Source organism: Perissodus microlepis, chromosome 17 (assembly GCF_051167445.1).
Source record: "Perissodus microlepis isolate ML-2025 ecotype Zambia chromosome 17, ASM5116744v1, whole genome shotgun sequence".
NCBI classification, from domain to species: Eukaryota; Metazoa; Chordata; class Actinopteri; order Cichliformes; family Cichlidae; genus Perissodus; species Perissodus microlepis.
The window spans coordinates 32,943,197-32,953,603 of NC_140477.1; the positions used below are offsets into that span (position 1 = coordinate 32,943,197).

The 10,407-nt window shown below is 39.2% G+C and overlaps 1 pseudogene across 1 annotated transcript; it reads left to right on the forward strand.

The window, feature by feature from the left end:
- The first annotated feature begins 844 nt into the window (after positions 1–844).
- On the forward strand, positions 845–9,608 carry LOC146369937 (plexin-C1-like; annotated as a pseudogene). The gene is made up of 14 exons (XR_014797298.1): positions 845–1,099; positions 2,946–3,080; positions 3,155–3,255; positions 3,338–3,443; positions 3,523–3,688; positions 3,923–4,025; positions 4,260–4,290; positions 4,829–4,870; positions 4,974–5,107; positions 5,628–5,807; positions 6,708–6,816; positions 8,474–8,652; positions 8,735–8,902; positions 9,299–9,608. The product of XR_014797298.1 is annotated as a plexin-C1-like (transcript).
- The last annotated feature ends 799 nt before the right edge of the window (positions 9,609–10,407 follow it).

Consider the following 10,407-nt stretch of genomic DNA (forward strand, 5'->3'; position numbering starts at 1 on the left):
ATCAGCAAAGTCATTCTGATAATTCTCAGTAAAAGCTGAACTTAACTATGCATATTTATTTTGGGGTATTGTTTTTTTAAAAAAAACATGATAGCGCTTCATTAATTTGTCTTTAGGTCTTTGTTTAGAATGAATAACCTGTGGTTCTGGTTTCAGGGTCAAGCACAGTGACTTTTCTTTGTCCTTCTTCCATACAGTAGTAAAGTAAAGTAAAAGTAATTTTTTATTTATACAGCACCTTTTAAGATGTCTTGATGCATTCTCAATCATCCAGGAAAGTAAATCTCCAAAAGTTGATTCTGTTCATTTGGACGTAGCGTTTTGTGGAAGAAATGTTTCGTCACTCATCCAAGTGACTTCTTCAGTCTCAGCTGACTGCAGGTTTCCCCAATCTTATGCAAATGTACTGTTTATAAGACTGGGGGAACCTGGTGTGAATGGCTTTTGTTTCAGAATCATTTCTGAGGTCATATGTTTCCACTGATTTAAGTCAAATCTGACTTTACACTAACATTTATGGAAGGTTTAAAGAATACAGCTGAGGGCTGTAATTGCGGTGATTTGGCTTAGGGACGCACTATATCCGGCTTTTTTTTTTTTTTGTAACATCGGCCTGTACAGAGGTACGGGGTGGAAATGAGACGAAAGCTGCTGAGTGAAAATGTTCAAATAAATTCACTTTCGCTTGGCACCTCCAGCCCTCCTCCTTCCAGCGGTTCTCTTTTCAGCTGCACGCGCTGCTCGCGCTGTGCTTTACACACAACTTTAGAGACGCAGAGAGCAGAGTGCCACGCAGAGCATCGCTGTGTGAGCGTGTCCCAGGTAGAATTGTCGTTATTCTAAGATGATCCTGCTGCTCGCTCTGCTTTCTGTTCTCTCTGGAGAACTGGGTCTGTGCCGGAAGGAGGATGAAGGCTTCACCTTTGATGGAGACATCCGCCAATTCGCCGTGACCCCCAACATGCTTTACATCACCACAGAGGAGAGGCTGTACCAGCTGAGCCACGACCTGACTTTGATCAACAGTCTGACCCAGAGAGGAATCTTAAAGACCGGAAACCAGCAGGATGATGTGCAGTTTTACCGGGTTTCTGACACAGTAGTTAAACCTTTACTCAAAAAGCCATCTCTAGACCCAGCAGTCTTAGCTAATTATAGGCCAATCTCCAACCTTCCTTTCATATCAAAAATCCTTGAAAGAGTAGTTGTCAAACAGCTAACAGATCATCTGCAGAGGAATGGTTTATTTGAAGAGTTTCAGTCAGGTTTCAGAGCTCATCACAGCACAGAAACAGCTTTAGTGAAGGTTACAAATGATCTTCTTATGGCCTCTGACAGTGGACTCATCTCTGTGCTTGTCCTGCTAGACCTCAGTGCAGCGTTCGATACTGTTGACCATAATATCCTATTAGAGCGATTAGAACATGCTGTAGGTATTACAGGTACTGCACTGCAGTGGTTTGTATCATATCTATCTAATAGACTCCAATTTGTGCATGTAAATGGAGAGTCCTCTTCACACACTGAGGTTAATTATGGAGTTCCACAGGGTTCAGTGCTAGGACCAATTCTGTTTACATTATACATGCTTCCCTTAGGCAGCATCATTAGAAGACATAGCATACATTTTCACTGCTATGCAGATGACACCCAGCTCTATCTGTCCATGAAGCCAGATAACACACACCAATTAGTTAAACTGCAGGAATGTCTTAAAGACATAAAGACCTGGATGGCCGCTAACTTTCTGCTTCTTAATTCAGATAAAACTGAGGTTATTGTACTCGGCCCTGAAAATCTTAGAAATATGGTATCTAACCAGATTCATACTCTGGATGGCATTACCTTGGCCTCCAGTAACGCTGTGAGGAACCTTGGAGTCATTTTTGACCAGGACATGTCCTTCAACGCACATATTAAACAAATATGTAAGACTGCTTTCTTCCATTTGCGCAACATCTCTAAAATTAGAAATATCCTGTCTCAGAGTGACGCTGAAAAACTAGTTCATGCATTTATTACTTCCAGGCTGGACTACTGTAATTCATTATTATCAGGATGTCCAAAAAACTCACTGAAAAGCCTTCAGCTAATCCAAAATGCTGCAGCAAGAGTACTGACAGGGACTAGAAGGAGAGAGCATATTTCTCCTGTTTTGGCTTCCCTTCATTGGCTTCCTGTTATCTTAATGACCTTGTAGTACCATATCACCCTATTAGAGCACTTCGCTCTCGCTCTGCAGGCCTACTTGTTGTTCCTAGAGTATTTAAAAGTAGAATGGGAGGCAGAGCCTTCAGTTTTCAGGCCCCTCTTCTGTGGAACCAGCTTCCAGTTTGGATTCGGGAGACAGAAACTATCTCTACTTTTAAGATTAGGCTTAAAACTTTCCTTTTTCCTAAAGCATATAGTTAGGGCTGGACCAGGTGACCCTGAATCCTCCCTTAGTTATGCTGCAATAGACGTAGGCTGCCGGGGGATTCCCATGATGCATTGAGTTTTTCCTTTCCAGTCACCTTTCTCACTCACTATGTATTAATAGACCTCTCTGCATTGAATCATATCTGTTATTAACCTCTGTCTCTCTTCCACAGCATGTCTTTATCCTGTCTTCCTTCTCTCACCCCAACCGGTCGCAGCAGATGGCCGCCCCTCCCTGAGCCTGGTTCTGCCGGAGGTTTCTTCCTGTTAAAAGGGAGTTTTTCCTTCCCACTGTCGCCAAAGTGCTTGCTCATAGGGGGTCATATGATTGTTGGGTTTTTCTCTGTATCTATGAAGCGCCTTGAGGCGACTTTTGTTGTGATTTGGCGCTATATAAATAAAATTGAATTGAATTGAATTGAACTAGATCACTGACACTGCGTCTGATTTGACATAAACAACCAAACAATACAAACCCCCCCACTGAGTACAGAAACAATAGTACAGTCTCTCCTTCTTGTTGTCAGCTGTCTGTGGACAGGAAGTATCACGCTGCCTGTCCCACGGTGCTCTACAGGACCAGTGATGACCGCAAAGTGTTTCCCAAATTACATCTGGATCCAGTGGGTCGTAAACATGTGTATGTGCCATTTACAAACCAGGTACTTATATTATTTACTGATTATCTTAAAGTCACATGTACCTGTGCTGCATTTTAAAGTGTTTGTTTTTCTAGGTGAAGCGAGTTCCTGTGTCAAACTGCAGCACGTACACAAATGTGCAGGAGTGTTGGTCTGCACAGGATCCATACTGTGGTTGGTGTGGCTCTAAAAGCAGGTGAGAGAAACAACATGTGCAGCTGACGTCTTCAAACAATTCTGAACTTGGTGATCCTTTCTTCTTCTTCTTCTTCTCCTAGCTGCACATTTGAATATGGCTGCACAGATTCAGACTGGCTGTCCATTCCTGATGAGTCCCAACACAAAATGATTTCCCACAAAGTTGAAAAGGACACAAACGGACAGGTACAATTTCACAAACACACTCGGGACTGTGATCATTTGTGGCTTTCAGGTGTTTCTCACTTATGTTCTTCATTTTCAGATTTTACTAAAAATCCACATACACCTGACTGTGGGCCAGGAAGGGCCGTCTAACTTTGCCTGTCAGTTCGCTGGAAGGTCCGGCTCGATTTGTGCTTCGAATAACCCTCCTCCACATTTCCCACAATGCACCTGCATCCTGTCTGATCGTACGCTTCCTGCTGATGGTCAGTGACTTTTCAGAAATAATTCCAGGAATAAAATGCTTCACAACAAAAGTTATTTATTGATTTGTAGTATTTGCCAAAATAAGAAAATTTAATCAGAAATATTAATGACAGAGCTACTCTGACAGATGAAATATTCTAACTGTTTATTATTATAGTGGTACAGCTCAAACATATATACTACTAATAGTAGAGACTTTGACACTTAAGTGTTTTTTTTTTTTTAATGTACAGGTCTGCATGTCACAATAAAATTCAGACTTGGGACATCACAGCTGTCAGAACAACTGAGGTTAAACGACTGCTCTAACATGAGTGGACCACCAAGTTTCATGTTGTAAGTCCACTAATACCAGAAATGATTCAACGACTCAGACTGTGGACAGACTAAAGTGGTCCTGATGTGATTAACAGAAAGATCAGACAATCAAGTCGCAGTTAGAAATCAAAGAGAACGAAACCTTACTGATGAAAGCTGGAAAAGTTGAACAATTGAATGAAACTGTATGGACAGGATGGACAAGAGACGAGTGGTCTTGTTGTGGGAAGTCTTTATACTGGTTTATTTCAGCAAAGCCATGAGTTTGCTCATGGCCCGGAGCGTACTTGAAAACATATTTTCATTATTAAATGTTCTCGGCAGTAAACTCCTACAGCTTCCTCAGTTCAGCTGAGTTTTGTTCAGTAGAACTTCTTGGCTGAACATCTGCTCTCTTCCTGTTATTCATTCAGGATGATGCGGACTGAGTGTTTCTGTTTCTGCATGAAAAGAATGGCAGTCTCTTTTCATTCCCAAAAGTACACATAGTTGATTCCTCTTCTTGAATCCTTTCCTCGGCAACTTGGTACCTCCTACCAGCTGTGGCAGCAGAGGAAATGAGGAAGAGAGATATTTAACAAAATAAGACATCCTGTCACTTGAGACATAAATGAATAATAAAGAACTTTAGCGACTGTGGATGAGGAATAAGAACTGCTTCAGTGCAGATTGGATTGACTGAGCCGACACGCAGTTTTCCTCAGGAAGTGGGTGGAGAGCAGGCAGGTGGGGTGAGCGTGTGTGTTCGGAGGTCCTAGATCAGTTCTGATAGATTACAGTGCTACGCACATGCTAAGTGCTGAATCCCTCCCCTCCTGCAGGACAGAGTTTGCCAAGAGTTTGAGTCTGGGAAGAACTTCTCCGTGAGTCTGATCCTCATTGTTCCTCTGACACCTAATCCACATCCAGTATAATGTCAGCAGAAAGAAATTAAATTATCTATTCTTTTTTTTGTTTCACTGTCAGATCCCAGAGATCTCCTCCATCACTCCCAGTGTGGTATCTTTCTATGGGACAAACCATGCAGTGTTATTAGGTCGTAACCTTGGTGATGTGAAACGATTGAGGATCCAGACACACGCTGACTGTACTCCAAAAGAGTGAGCCACTGTACACATAACTAAGACGATGCTGGGAAATGACAAATTAAAGAGCAGATTTTAATACAGGGGAACACCACCCATATTACAAACCTGCATATCCTATAATTTAACCCTCTCAAGGCAGGCGTTGCCGATTTGCAACAGTTAAAAACTAACAACCTGATTACCCCACATACATATTTTACGAGTTTTTTTTTTCTCAGAAGTACCACTGCAGGACTTGGTTGTGCATTAGCAACAAAAAGTTTAATTTGAGCCTGAGAGGGTTAACTTTGACAGGTCAATTCTAAAATAGTTAACAGTGTGTTTTATAAAATACTAACAAATCCAGAATATGTACAATAAGAGTCTCCCTTCACATAAAACAACAATAAAATATTAAATAAAGAAACAATACAAGGATTCAAAATTAAGGTGCAAAAGAAGAAATTAGTAAAAATAAAACAACAAGTTTTGTCTGTTTTTCGGTTTTCTGCATATCGTGGTGATGTCATTGAGTCTGTGTGTCTTTGCCCAGGTCTCCTGTTTGGGGCAACACTGGTATCAGTCTGACGTTCCACATTCCCAGCACACATCTCAAAGGTGTGGCTAGCGTCTGCGTTCTCCTCCCAGATGGTAGTTGCCATGTTGATGCTAACATCACTTACCGCTCATCGCCATCCTGTGGCAACATTACTCCAAGCAGCAGCTGGATGAGGTAAGATTAGTTTTGCACAAAGCGTTAGCGACAGCTGCTGATGGTGGATCCAGAACTTCCAGCAGCTAATGTCACAGAAAGAGTTTAAACTGAAGATTTGCAGTACTGGATGACTAAAAGGAACTAGTGCTGATAACTGTTTTTGAGGAGGAGGTCACTTCTGACCAAATTCAGTTTCGTTTTTAGACAAATCAAATCAAATAGAACCAAATTAACAACCATATAATATTTGCAACAGATTTAATGTGACATATGGAGTGCACTGTCTCTAAGAAATTATCTTCTGAGAAGTGCAATAAAAAACCTGATAAATCAAAATGATAATCATCTGCAGTTCATTTTAACAGGGAGTCTTCCTGAGGCAATAAAGGCCGATAGTAAAGGTGGTGTTAATGATCCAAATCTAAAACTACTTTAGTCTTATTTATTTATTACAAATATAACATGTTAGTGGGAAAGAATATAGACAGATGGATATTTTTCTGCTACATCAAGCAATAAGCTTATAGTTACACCTTTATTGAGCTCTGCTGGTTTTCTGCTATAATGCTGTAGATCTTTCTTCCATTAAGAAGTGATGCAGCATCATTTTTATTCTCAAGTAAACTCTTAAAGAACCCCACGGTGATCCTTTCATGCTTTGACCTTTATAGCTACAAAGCTAAATTTGTTGTTTTAGTCCATCAGACACTTTGGTCTGCATCAGAACATAACAACTAGGTCATCCTCAGAGGATGACTCATTATACTCTAGTGTATAGAAATCTCTTAAACCTGCAATGGGAGCCACTGCAGTACAGTTTTACCATTACATTGAGGTGTCATTATAAGAATTCTTTCTCTGTGATCAAGAGTCTTCCATACTCTCTGCTCTGCATAAATGCTGCTCTGTGTTTGGCAGTGGGAAGAGGAAGCTCACACTCATGGGGTCTCACCTGGACCTTGTTGAAGGGGTCGTACACAGCCATGCCAAGCATGACGTCAAGCTTCCCATCAACAGCAGCTATCAGGTCTGCAGACACACACAGTGTAAATGGGATTGTTGTTACACATCAAATATATAGTTTTACATAATATGTCTTTCTCTGGTTGATTTACAGAGGTGAAGATGTCATGGTTCAAACTTTCAAATTTTAAAATGTTCAAAATGTTGGCTGATTTCAACATGAAAGCAGAACACATTCAGACTAGATGTGTTTTTAAATGCCAGCTCAAACAAACGTTTATTCATCATTTTAAAAGATAATAGGATGAACACTAGTGAACGATGATTACAAAAGCACTCATGTTAAATGAACAAACAAATAAACAATGAACTAACGTTAAAGCAAGCTTCAGTGTTTGAGAAGACAAATTAATCTGCTCCACTACGAGGTTTTCTATTCATTGTGCATGCGTATGAAACGTGTACACACCCGGGTTTTAGTCAACTTAAAAAATGAGATCCCGACAAATAATTTCAAAACTGTTCTCATCTTTAACTCTAACCTGTACAATATAATTTCAAAACCAACTAACCAACTATATTTTAAAAAATATAATTTTTTAAAATATATTTAAAAATAATAATAAAACATCCAATTAGTTGGTTGCATACGTGTGCACAAACTTAGTTAGCCCAATACTTTGTGGAAGTGCCTTTTGATTAATCAGAGGATTGGGTCTCTCAGCATGGCACATCTGACTTGCCCATTCTTACTTGCTCCAAATGTGTAAAATTGTGAGAGCATGTGCACAGGCATCTTCTGGTCATCCCACAGATTTTTTAATGGAAATAATCAGGCCCCATCTTATCTTAAAGACCTAATCGTACCATATCACCCCAATAGAGCACTTTGTGCTCAGACTATTGATTCACTGGGTATTTAAAAGTAGAATGGGAAGCAGAGCCTTCAGCTTTCAGCTCCTTCTCTGTGGAACCAGCTCGAAGTTTGGATTCAGGAGACAGACGGCTTAAATCTTTCCTTTTTGATGAAGCTTATAGTTAGGGCTGGATGAGGTGACCCCAAATCCTTCTTTAGTTATGCTGTAATAGGCGCAGGCTGTTGGGGGATTCCATGATTCACTGTGAGTGTTTGCGTTTTCACTCTATATATGTTTATAAACCACTCTGTATTTAATCATTAGTTATTATTAGTCTCATGCCCTCTTCCACAGTGTGTCTGTGTCCTGTCTTCCTTCTCTCACCCCCAACCAGACCAACATGTCAGATGGCTGCCCCTCCCTGAGCTTGGTTCTGCTAGAATTTTCTCCCTGTTAAAAGGAAGTTTTGAACGTTCTGTTGAATTTAGGTCTGGACTCTGGCTGGGCTTTCCAAATTTTTAATTTTATTCTAATGAAGACATTCTTTGGCTGATTTGGATGTATGTTTTTCGTCATCTTTCTAGCAGACTGATATATTTGCAACAAAAAAAGGAAGAGAAACGAAAACAAACTTGAGTCAGACACTTGTTATAGCGGTATGTTGTAGCACGTGTGTGTGTGTGTGTGTGTGTGTGTGTGTGTGTGTGTGTGTGTGTGTGTGTGTGTGTGTGTGTGTGCTTTTCAGGTCATGGTAGCTCCTGTGCTAAAGAATTAGTGCTCAACTATATTTAAAAAATAACGTCACTTAAGCATCTCATCCAGACATTGACTGTATAACACAGAATGTATTTAAACTCCTTGCAGAGTCTCAGCTATGACACACCTGAAGCTGAAAACACTTCGATGATTTCTACAGCACTGTGTTTCTAAAAGCAGCCAATGAAACTTTAGCCTGCTCTTTAAACATCACCTACCATCCAGAGCCTGAGTTTACCAGCTTCACAGCCATAAGGACAGGAAACAATGTCCGCATCACCTTAAAGGTAACATTGTTTCTTTTGCTTTTTTTATCGCATGTACAAACAGGAGTTCATTAAAGGTCAAACTTTGTTTCTGTTGTTTTAGAAAAAGTCAGACAAACTGGAGATGTCAAAAGACGAGTTATCAGTGTGGGGCGTTCAAGACACACAGGAATACGGCTGTATCCTGGAGGCCAAAGAAACCAGTAAAGAGACTGACTCCTTCAGCTGTGAGATTAAAGGGCTACCCAACACACGATTCCAAAAGTTAAAGGTAAATCTTTCTTTTAAGCTATAGGCAACACTTTCATAGAGATACATTTGTTGTGACAGTAGGTCCAACATTATAGCAATCGTGTTACCATACAAAGTACACAAAATATATTTCTGATATTATTTTAAATGACTGTTTTCTAAAATAATGCTATAAATACGTGATATTGAACTTCAATACACAATCAACATAAAACAAAACAAAACTGATCAAATGAGTCTGTGGTGAGAATAGCAAACATTTTGAGTAGAAGCTTTAAACTTGTATCAAGTCCAAAAACATCTATTAAAACATCTTTTTTAAAACAGTTATGTTCAAATTGTGATATTTCCTTGAGAATAGTTCTGTTGCTCTGGTGAGACTTCCCCCTGTGAAATGCTTTTTTGTATTTTCTAGATAAAGTATGGTGACAAGACAATAAGCCTCAGTGATTCTTCATCACACCATGTCTCTCCAATACTGCTTTCCCTGCTGATAATTGGACATATTGCCAGTAAGTTGTGTTGACATATTGGCTTTTTCTATAAACCCTGAACAAATTTCAATAGATTATGTGATACAATTTCTGGAGACCTTTTCTACTCCATCTTGACAGCGTTCTAGTTTTTCTGCTCAGGTTAAATTGGTTACTGTTTGGCTTTTTGTATTGGTGGCTATCTGTCTATGGTGGAAGAGACGCCCAGGGAGATGAATGGATTTTGACCAATGATGCCCCTCTCTGTGTTCAAGTGTTTTCATGTTATGTCTGTTTGATTAATAAATCACTTTGATGAATAAATCTTCCTTGTTTAAAAATGTGCCATGGTGTGTTCTCCCTCTGTTTATGACTTCTTGATGTCTTTTATTAATAAAAATTATAAAAAAAAATACACCAAATATAATAATATACACCAGAATCTCATTATAGCTTTGGAGTATGCTTGTGCACAACATCCCACAAATAACTCAAATTTCAAGAGAATTTTGTGGGAAGACATAATTAAATACCAATCAAATATATATATATATATATATATATATATATATATATATATATATATATATATATATATATATATATTTATGAGTACAGCATTCTTTATTTCTATTAAATATCCTAAAAATGAGCTACTGTACCTTAAACACAAGTGAAGTTGGAAGAAACTTACACACTTTGAATTCATGTGCCAGGTCACCAAGGAGTTATTTTTTCCTTCCCATATTTTGGTTAATCGGTAACCTCACAATTCAGGCATAACTTCAGGCCGTTGCCCTTGTGATAGCATAAATATGCATTTTAGTTGTTTCATGTAATTTCTTTTTCATATATTTTGGAAGCGGGCATTGATGTAAATTCCTTCCACAATGCAAATAAAGGCTTCTCCCTAGTGTTTAATTATTTTGCATAGTGTATAGTGTGTTGGTTTTTTTTTTATTATAGCTGGAACTGTGTATTTAAAATAAATACATATGTTTGTCAGAAGGCACACCATCTGTTTGGTCAGGTTTTGCAAATGAAAAACGTC